The sequence below is a fragment of the Schistocerca piceifrons genome, chromosome 2, assembly GCF_021461385.2.
Source record: "Schistocerca piceifrons isolate TAMUIC-IGC-003096 chromosome 2, iqSchPice1.1, whole genome shotgun sequence".
Taxonomy (NCBI): Eukaryota; Metazoa; Arthropoda; class Insecta; order Orthoptera; family Acrididae; genus Schistocerca; species Schistocerca piceifrons.
The window spans coordinates 452,399,060-452,409,754 of NC_060139.1; positions in this window are offsets into that span (position 1 = coordinate 452,399,060).

Here is a 10,695-nt window from a genome sequence, read left to right on the forward strand (position 1 = left end):
TTTGACTCATTACCACACCTACGGTTATTGTCAAAAGTATGAACATATGGAGTATCAAGTGAAATTTGTGACCGGCTTGGGAACATTTTGGTAGGGAGGACGCAGCATGGTACGTTGGATGGAGAGTCATCGTCAGATGTAGAAGTAACTTGGAGCCCATACTGTTGATGCTGTATGTTAATGACAATGTTAGTTCTAGCCTGAGACCTTTTGCAAATGATGTAGTTATCTATAATGAAGTACGGTCTGCAAGGAGACGCATAAATATTCAGTCAGATCTTGATAAGGTTTCAACTAGCTTAGAATGTTCAGAAATGTAAAACTGTGAACATCACAAAACGAAAAAAAAAAACGTAGTGTCCTATTATTGTAATGTCAATGAATCACTGTTGGAATTGGCCGGCTCATACAAATACCTGGGTGTAACACTTTGTAGGCTTACCTGTGAGTAAAGCAGGTAGTCCAGTTTGGTTTAGGTGCTAGAATACTGGGGAAGTGCAATCAGTCTACAAAGCAGACTGCATACAAATCACTTGTGCTGTCGGTTCTAGAATATTGCTCAAATGTGTGGGACTCATACAAAATAGGACTAACAGGGGATACCGAACGTATACAGAGAAGGGCAGCAGGAATGGTCACACATTAGTTTAATCTGTGGAAGAGTGTTACAGAGATACTGAAGGAAATGAACTGGAAGACTCTTGAAAATAGACGTAAACCATCCCAAAAAAGTCTATTAGCAAAGTTTCAAGAATCGGATTTACATGATTACTGTAGGAATATAGTACAACCCCCTATGTATCTCTCACATTGGGATCATGAGGGTAAGATTAGGATAATTACTGCACGCACAGAGGTATTCACTCATTCTTCCCGCACTCCACACGCGAATGGAACACGGAGAAATGCCGATAAAACAGACACTTGCGCTGCTAGTGGCGAAAAGGCAGCAATGAGATTACGTTTGTTTCTAATTATTTTTCTACTTAATTAACGAAATAGTTATTGAAGTTTTGCTCTCTAAAACTAGTAAATTATCAATGGACATGTATTATAGCGAAATAAATGTAAAAATAGCGGAATCTCACTAATTTAGTGCCATAAGCTACAACTGGTTCATGAAGAAATACTTTCGAATATGTGTACAACTACAGCTAATACAGCTGAAATCAAGAGAATATAAACACATTTCATCCATATATTTCTGTTGTCTATTATTATTATGCCAGGCACCTTCCTTGACACGTAACCATTTTGTACCGTATGAAGTCTAACTATCCGCACATTCTTACATATCACTCGACTTTCCAGTGCACGAATATTTTTGTGAATGTAAATGCTTTCGGATCAAAAGTGAACATGTGTTTCAGATGTGGCAACAATACTGGAATTGTTTTCTACTGTGTTGGAAAAGAGTTTATTATTTTTAACGTTTTAGCATCATGTCTGTGTGGTTTTCCTTCTACTACAGCTGTGATGACTTCTTTGGTGCGTCTTAATAATGTAGGTATTGCAACCGGGTATACTTTGACCACCATGGTCACTTCGACCAATCAAGCAAGAAATGTTTTCAGAATGAGATTTTCACTCTGCAGTGGAGTGTGCGCTGATATGAAACTTCCTGGCAGATGAAAACTGTGTGCCCGACCGAGACTCGAACTCAGGACCTCTGCCTTTCGCGGGCAAGTTTGGAAGGTAGGAGACGAGGTACTAGCAGAAGTAAAGCTGTGAGTATCGGCCGTGAGTCGTGCTTCGGTATCTCAGTTAGTAGAGCACTTGCCCGCGAAAGGCAAAGGTCCCGAGTTCGAGTCTCGGTCGGGCACACAGTTTTAATCTGCCAGGAAGTTTCAAGAAATGTTTTATATCTCCCTGCTGGCTCTCAATAGCGTCTTTTGTGAATACTCCATTAATCTACGCTAGATGTCGCACATGCAGTGCCGATTTTCTTAAGGCGGGTCTACATTGAGCGCGCCGCGCAGTTTTCCGGCTGTTGTCGGTACATCAAAGGAAGTGGCGCGTTTGCGCGCGCTCAGTTTAGACGGGGCTTCGGCTGGCGGGCGCAGTAGTTTACTGCGTGCGTGAATTCGCGTTGGAAGCAGGAGGTGTCCTCCTTATGGAGTGGGTCGGGAAACAAACTGAAAACCTCATAGATCTGTATGGACAAAGCCGGGAATTACCACATAAAAACAAAAAAAAAAAAAATGATGTTTGGCAGTGGGTCGCAAGTGGCGTCGGCTGTGGAATCGACGAAGCAAAAAACAGGATGACCTCTTTGTTGTCTTCGTACAGAAGGGAGAAAATGAAAATGAAGAAGTCAAGGGGCACTGGGAAAGGTAACTATTCATAAACAATGTTTGTAAAAGCACAGTTTTCCATTTACACTTATTATAACATCGCTCTATTGTTTCAGGGCTGGCAGACACAGTAGTAACACGTAACACAACAACTATCTATAATACAGGGTGATTCAAAAAGAATACCACAACTTTAGGAATTTAAAACTCCGCAACGACAAAAGGCAGAGATAAGCACTATCTGTCGGCGAATTAGGGGAGCTATAAAGTTTCATTCAGTTGTTCATTTGTTCGCTTGAGGCGCTGTTGACTAGGCGTCAGCGTCAGTTGATGCTAAGATGGCGACCGCTCAACAGAAAGCTTTTTGTGTTATTGAGTACGGCAGAAGTGAATCGACGACAGTTGTTCAGGGTGCATTTCGAACGAAGTATGGTGTTAAACCTCCTGGTAGGTGGTGTATTAAACGTTGGTATAAACAGTTTACAGAGAATGGGTGTTTGTGCAAAGGGAAAAGTTCTGGACGGCCGAGAACGAGTGATGAAAATGTAGCACGCATCCAGCAAGCATTTGTTCGCAGCCCAGGAAAATCGACTCGCAGAGCTAGCAGAGAGCTGCAAATTCCACAATCAACTGTATGGGGAGTCCTATGAAAAAGGTTAGTTATGAAACCTGAACGTCAACTACCCGAGGCGATGGATCGGCCGCCAGGCAGCCCGTGACAGAGCACTTCATCACTGGCCTCCAAGAAGCCCTGATCTTACCCCCTGCGATTTTTTCTTATGGGGGTATGTTAAGGATATGGTGTTTCGGCCACCTCTCCCAGCCACCATTGATGATCTGAAACGAGAAATAACAGCAGCTATCCAAACTGTTACGCCTGATATGCTACAGGGAGTGTGGAACGAGTTGGAGTATCGGGTTGATATTGCTCGTGTGTCTGGAGGGGGCAATATTGAACATCTCTGAACTTGTTTTTGAGTGAAAAAAAACCTTTTTAAACACTCTTTGTAATGATGTATAACAGAAAGTTATATTATGTTTCTTTCATTAAATACACATTTTTAAAGCTGTGGTATTCTTTTTGAATCACCCTGTATAGTCAGATTCTATTAGCACTTTAAAACACTATTTAATTAGGCCAAAATGTGATCTTGACAACGGTGTAGTGATAACAAGCACGTATATGCATTCATGCTGCCTCATCTTGCCAAGGTATGTGTCCATTTTCGACAAAATAGTCGGCCATCTCTTCTCGAACAGCTCGGGCATTTGACGAACTTTTTCTTGGCACTGCCTTTAAATTGCATAATGATATTGGTTGTGCTTCCCGTCTCCATGTTCCTTCCACCAAAGTACCATCTGGTAGCTCATTGTCCACTGTGCCGTCTGGAGCGTACAAACTGGAAGATTTCTTTCTCTGTCTAAAATAATTATGCAAACAAATACTTGTCAGAACAATAACAAGCTTTTTCTGGGTCCAGAAGCATTGGTTTCCTCAAGACCCTAAAAACGGATGTTAGGATTCCAAAACAATTTTCGACAACTCGACGGGCTCTTGAAAGTCGATAGTTGAATGTTATCACTTTTGTACCTTTCTCATAGACGCCTGCTTAAGGTTTCATCACATTCTCCTGCAAAGCAAATGCTTCGTCGGCCAATATAACATATAGTGTCATCCGATCACGTCCAGGAAGTGGTTCAGGTCGAGGTATGTTAAGGGAGTTGTCTTGCAATATCTTCCACAATTTACTGTTTTTGAATATTCCACCATCAGATATACGACCCTGTGAACCCACATCAGCATACAAGAAACGGTAGTTTGCATCCACTAGAGCAAACAACACAATGCTAAAAAAGTTCTTGTGGTTATAGTACTCGCTGCCGGTGTTTATTGGTGCCTATAACATCATGTGTTAACCGTCCTTAGCATCCAGACAATGAGGGAAGTTCCATGTTTTATCAAATTCCTCTGAACATCGTTTCCATTCTTCTGTAGAACTCAGCAGCTGAAAAGAAAGGGTTTCAAAGAAGTTAAAAGATATCTTGTCTAAAAATTGAAGAATTGAAATATGTCATTGTTACACAATCGTGTCAAGTGTGGTTGAAATGAATGTGTACAATGGGGCAGTGCAAGAATGAAACCTTGCGATGACAGAAGAATTTCTCTTGTGAGGGGCCCACAGTGGTACAATATTTTCTGAAGGAAACCATGATGCCATTGACTGTTGACAAATATTTATTATAATGTCACAACTGCAGTTTCGGCCTTTAGGCCATTGTCACACATTTTTCATTGAATTTTAATTCCATATACGAAATTCATACTGCAATATTTTATGCTCAGAACAAGTGTATGCCTGTTACAATGATATACATTAACATATTTCGAAATTCAACTTGAGAATGGCTTAAGGCCGAAACTGCAGCCATGAAATTATAATGAAATCTGTTAACAGACAATGGCATCACGATTGCCGTCAGAAAACATCAGATAACAATCCATCTACTATTGTTCACAAATGAAACCGTACTTGTGACACTAGTCCTAGTGCGAATTCCGAATTCACTGAGAAATATAGTTGTTTATTTCACTTGGCTTTCGGACTCGAGTTATGCTAGTTGTAGAAGCGATTTAGCCGTATAAGACAATGAAAGAAAAATAAATTACTTGGTACTGTACCATAATGAAACAGGATTTTGGCTCTGGCATTTACTGTCAAAATTAATACAATATAGCCTACTGTTTCATTTCAGAGTTCTGGCGATGAAGAATGCCTACACGATTCTACGCTAAATGTCGTAGAAGAAGCATTACATGTAAGTGACAGTTCTCATGAGAGTCTTGCCGAGTCAGCGCCTTCAAACAAAGAAGAAGAAATGACGTGCAAGGGAAAGGTTTTTCAGTCCCAAAAAAAACCGGCCAGTAAACGTAAGAAGAAAGACGATACAATGCTGGAAAGTGTGGGAAATGTACGTCCTGACGAGTGTTCTATTTTCGGGGAGCATATTACAATGAAGCTCCGCAAATTTGACAACCGAAGGAGATCAGTTCTAATGCACAGGATAAACAATTTGATCTTCGATGCGGAGACTGATTTGTATTCACAGCGCCTCACATCAGATATTTCTCCTTCTGTTGTCCATTCTCCCCAGTGCAGTCCTGCTTCCGAACCGCTCCTCTCCCCAATGCAGTCCTATTCCCCAACTTCTCCCTCGCGTCACTCCCAGTCACCTGTGCTCGTCTCACATCAAACAGCTGCTCCTAATCAACCATGCAGCAGCAGTGAACCACATGATTCTATCTCGCTCCGTCTACACGATTCAGCTCTGCTCCAAGAACCTCCAACATATACTGTTTTGCAACCCTTTACAAATACATTTGATTCCTAAGTGCATTCTGTTAACAATAACGTGTTTCTACGATTTGAGTAACATTTTTATTTATATGTGGATATTTATGTACATAAGCTTGTAAATAACAACAAAACCGCAGTCAATATATAATTGTTTGTAAAGAACTTCCTTTGATCCAATGTTATCAGCGTTCAACCTCTTTACCTTATACTCATTTGACTTCAGACCGGTAACAACTTTATGCAGGTAACTTAAGTACAAATTCTTTAAAAAAGGATGATTCCATTTAAAGACAATGAAGAATAATAACTTCTTACCTTTACAAAGGGTTTCAGTGCATTATTGAGAGCGGTGCAAACTTCTACGACAATCGTTGATATACTTTGTTTAGATATGTTGAACAGATACATCAAACTTGTGAAGGAATCTCCGGTTGCCAGAAAGTGCAGAGTAATTGCCAGTCTCTCTTTGCTAGATATAGCACGTCTACAATTTGTGTCGGGTTCGATCACATTCAACAGATGTTCAAAGTCTTCGAAAGACATTCGATAAAAGTTTTCGAACTGTCCACTATTGTCTGCAAGCAGTTCACTAAAAAGATTATTTCCACAGTACAATGCCCTACTCTTTAACACTGGAGTTACCCAATGACGACAATGTTTCCTCTTCTCCTTTAACTGATGTTACAGCACAATGAATGCGGCACTCACAATCTTGGCTCGCTCCATCTTCAGACCGTGCGCACGCTCCAACTGGAACACAGTGCGCGACTCGGAGCGGCGTGGCGCGGCGCGGACGGCGCACTCCTCTCTGTAAGGCTGGCTGCAAGATGAGACGCAGGTCCGTGAGGTGACGCAGGGTGACTCACGGTGAGTTTTTGCGAACCACACAACTGAATGGTCCTGCGCACGTTAGAGCGCAGCGTGACGTTGATATTGTTAAAAATCTGTAGCAAATTCCTTAGTTAAAGCGAACTCCCCATGACTTAGTCTTCTTTTCATGTACGCACTTTTTCTGCTTTTTGTTTCATCAAAGCGATGTAACACACCGTTTGGAACTCAAACTCAGAATCGGAATCCGATTCTGAACTTATATCTATTAACATAGCAGAAGTAGTCGACATCTCTGCCAGAGCCAAAGTTCCTCAGCAAACTGCGTATTGAAACTGCGATCCAACTTGCGATGATTGTCGCCGTGACTCAAGCTGCCGCGAGGAATTTGGCGTGAGCCCCTGCGTCTCATCTTGCGGCCCGTCTAACAGCTGGCAGCAGCACGGCGCGGCGCGCTCAGTGTGGACCCGCCTTCACGCAGCAGTTTGTGAACCTGTTGAGACCTGAAGTTCTTTACGAGAAAGTGCGTTTAAAGTTAGTTGTGCAAAATCCACCAACATCTCATAACAACAAAACCATCAGGTATGTTGCTCTATTAATTATCATAACAGACCACTGTTTTTTTTCATATGTATACATCGACCAGTATATTACTTTTTCTGAGGTCATGTGCATGACTTCTCTGTTTCGGGGTTACTTTGACCGCTAGTCAATGTTACCCCAGGCTTACAGATACACTCTTATAATTGTGTTCTTATGCTTCTATTGTTCTCCTACACAGGTACAATATGCCGAGAAGTCATAGAAAGGTGCCTGGTGCAAGACAAGGTAACACTCACAGTGAAGAAGACTTGCAGACTGCATTAGACGAAATAAAATGTGGTACAATTTCAGTGAAAGCAGCATCAAAGAAACACAGTATTGCAAAAGGACACTATATAATAAGGTGCATTCAAAACATGAACGTAAATGTGGAAGACCAAGTATATTTACAAATGAAGACGAAGAAACATTTGTTCATTATGCTCTGACAGTTAGTGAATGGAGTTTTCCTTTTGATGTGCAAGACTTGCGATATTTGGGAAAGCTATATTTAGATACAAGAGGAAAAAAGTATCTCAATTTGGTCCAGCCAATACACCTTGTGTCGAATGGACCTGCAGTTTTATGAAGCGTCATAAGGATCTCTTATCCCATCGGAAATGCCAAAACTTCAAGACTTCAAATGCAGAAATTACTGCAAGTTCACGTCGGGAGTATTTTGATCATCTGAAAGTCTCATTAACAGCAAGAAATTCCACTGATATGATACCACCTTGTAGAATCTTCGGTTATGATGAGACAAACGTATGCGACGATCCAGGAGTGAAGAAATGTCTTTTTAAGCGTGGCGTTAAGTGTACAGAACGTGTGAAGGACTCTACAAAATCAAGTGTGTCAATTATTTTTTGTGGATCGCCATCAGGGCACATTCTTCCACCTTACGTGGTGTACAAAGTTGCACACATGTGGGATTCGTGGACAGAAGGTGGACCAAAATTTGCTTGGTGCAATAGAAACTGATCCGGCTGGTTTGATACAAACATATTTTGTGACTGGTTTCAAAATTTATTCATCCCACACGTAAGAAAGTTTGACAGTCAAGTTACTCTTATAGGTGACAATTTTTCCATTCGTTTCTCACCACAGGTGTTACAATTAGCAAAGGATCACAACATTGTCTTCATATGCCTTCCGAAGAATGCAAGACATTTGTGTCGACCACTAGATGTAGCATTTTATGAGCCTATGAACAAGTATTGGAGGCAGATAATTAACACATGGAAACAAAGGTCGACCGGAGTGGCTGAGCGGTTCTAGGCGCTTCAGTCTGGATCCGCGCGACCGCTACAGTCACAGGTTTGAATCCTGCCTCCGGCATGGATGTGTGTGATGTCCTTAGGTTAGTTAGGTTTAAGTACTTCTAAGTTCTAGGGGACTGATGAACTCAGATGTTAAGTCCCATAGTGCTCAGAGCCATTTGAACCATTTGAAACAAAGGCAAAGGAGGAAGTCACAAGCAATCACTAAGGAGAGCTTTCCCAACCTTTTGAAAATTCTTTCTGAGAGAGTCTGTGACACGAAGCAAGGAGACGATGAATCAGTATCCCAAAATTTGATTGTGGGCTTCAATAAATGTACGATTGTGCCCTTTAACTTGGATAATGTGATTGAACGCTTGTCTGAAAATCCCTCTCAGTATTTGAGTACTATTTCTCCTACTGTTTCAAATTGTGTTGTGAAACTCTTGCAAAACATGAGACATGGAGGTGAGGGCAATTGTGGTAATGCTAATAACAGCCAGAGAGAAATAAATGTACCCCCAGGACAGGGAATAACACCACAGGATATTGACACTTCCTCAAGCTCTGATGCCAAAACGACTGAGAAGAAAATAAACAAAGGACAGAAAAGGAGATGTGCACAAGAAAGCAGCATGTCCTCAGATGCTGAATCTGCGAACAGCTCAGATATTTCGTATATGGATAGCTTAGATTGTGGCTATGCAGAGGAACTCAGCATAGAGGGGCATGATGTGGAAGCACTGGAGACCAATGATACAAGAGATCAGCACCCTTCTGAACATAATTTATTAAACAGTGTTGATGACAGAGTAGAACTCACAAACAGAAACATTAACTGTCAGTATACAGATGAAGGTTCATTTGTGATTGTTAATGTACCTACAACAAATAAAAGCAAATATCAGCCATACATTGCTCAAATTATAAGTGTTTGTGGTTTAAGCCTTGAGCAGCCGCTGGTGAAGTATCAGTGCAGCAGCAGTGCAGTAGCGAGTCGCATATTTAGCTTTCATATTTGTTTTGTAGTTTGATTCTTAATTTCTTTCCGAGTGTTTGTGCGTTTGCATATTTAATTACATAAAATCCTTGCGTATTCTCGTATTTGAGAGGAGTAATATTGCTTATTGATGGCCGTAGAGTATAAATTCGCGGAGTCGTTAGATATTAGCAGTAGGGTGGATAGGGTGTGTGCGTGCTGTGTGCTAGCGCAGGAGGAACTGGCCGCGGTTCTCGAGCAGCTGAGCGTGCTGTTGGCCACGGTCAGCCGCCTTCAGGCTGCTGCCTCGAGGTGCAGCGACGGCGGAGGGTCTGGCGCGTCGCTTGAGACACCGCAGGTGTCGCTTGCTGCGTCCGCTGACAGCCGCCGAGGCACCTTCTAGTGTACCCGGCGCGATGGGGCCGCCCTCACCTCAGGGTGAGTGGCGGACTGCAACGCGTTCGCGTCGCTCGAGGCGGAGGGCCAATGTGGAGGCTGGCCAGCTGGCCTCGTCCGTTCATCCTGTCAGTGGGTAGGTGGCCGCTCCTTCACCAGGGCCCGAGCAGGCACACGGGGGCAAAGGCTTGCTGGTTATTGGGAGCTCCAACGTTAGGCGGGTGATGGAGCCCCTTAGGGAAATAGCGTACAGGGCTGGAAAGAAATCCAACGTGCACTCGGTTTGTGTGCCGGGGGGCCTCATCTAAGATGTGGAGGCGGCCTTGCCTGCGGCTATCGAGCGTACGGGGTGCAGTTGTCTGCAAGTAGTTGCTCACGTCGGCACCAATGATGCCTGTCGCTTGGGTTCTGAGGCGATCCTCAGTTCGTACAGGCGGCTGGCGGATTTGGTGAAGACCGCTGGCCTCGCACGCGGGGTGCAAGCAGAGCTCTCTATTTGCAGCATCGTTCTCAGAGTGGATCGGGGTCCTTTGGTTTGGAGCCGAGTGGAGGGTCTCAACCAGAGGCTTCGTCGACTCTGTGACGGTCTTGGCTGCAGATTTCTAGACTTGCGCTATTGGGTGGGGAATTGTAGGACGCCCCTAGATAGGTCAGGGGTGCACTACACAAAGGAAGCAGCTACTTGGGTAGCAGAGTACTTGTGGTGTGCACACGGGTTTTTTTTAGGCTAGGCAGTAGTGCGAGGTCTCCTGATGAACACTCACCAGTCGACGTGCAAGCAGGGAAATCAGGACACGCTCAGTGTAAAGACACTTCAGCTATCAAGATATTAGCAGGAAATTTTCATAGTGTTCGGAATAAAGTTCCTGAATTTACTGCCCTCCAGGAAGCGTGTGGCGCGCGAATTATTCTCGGGACTGAGACATGGCTGAACTCTGAGACAGGAAGTTCTGAAATATTTAGTGAGGGTTGGAACATGTATTGGAAAGACAGATTAGACA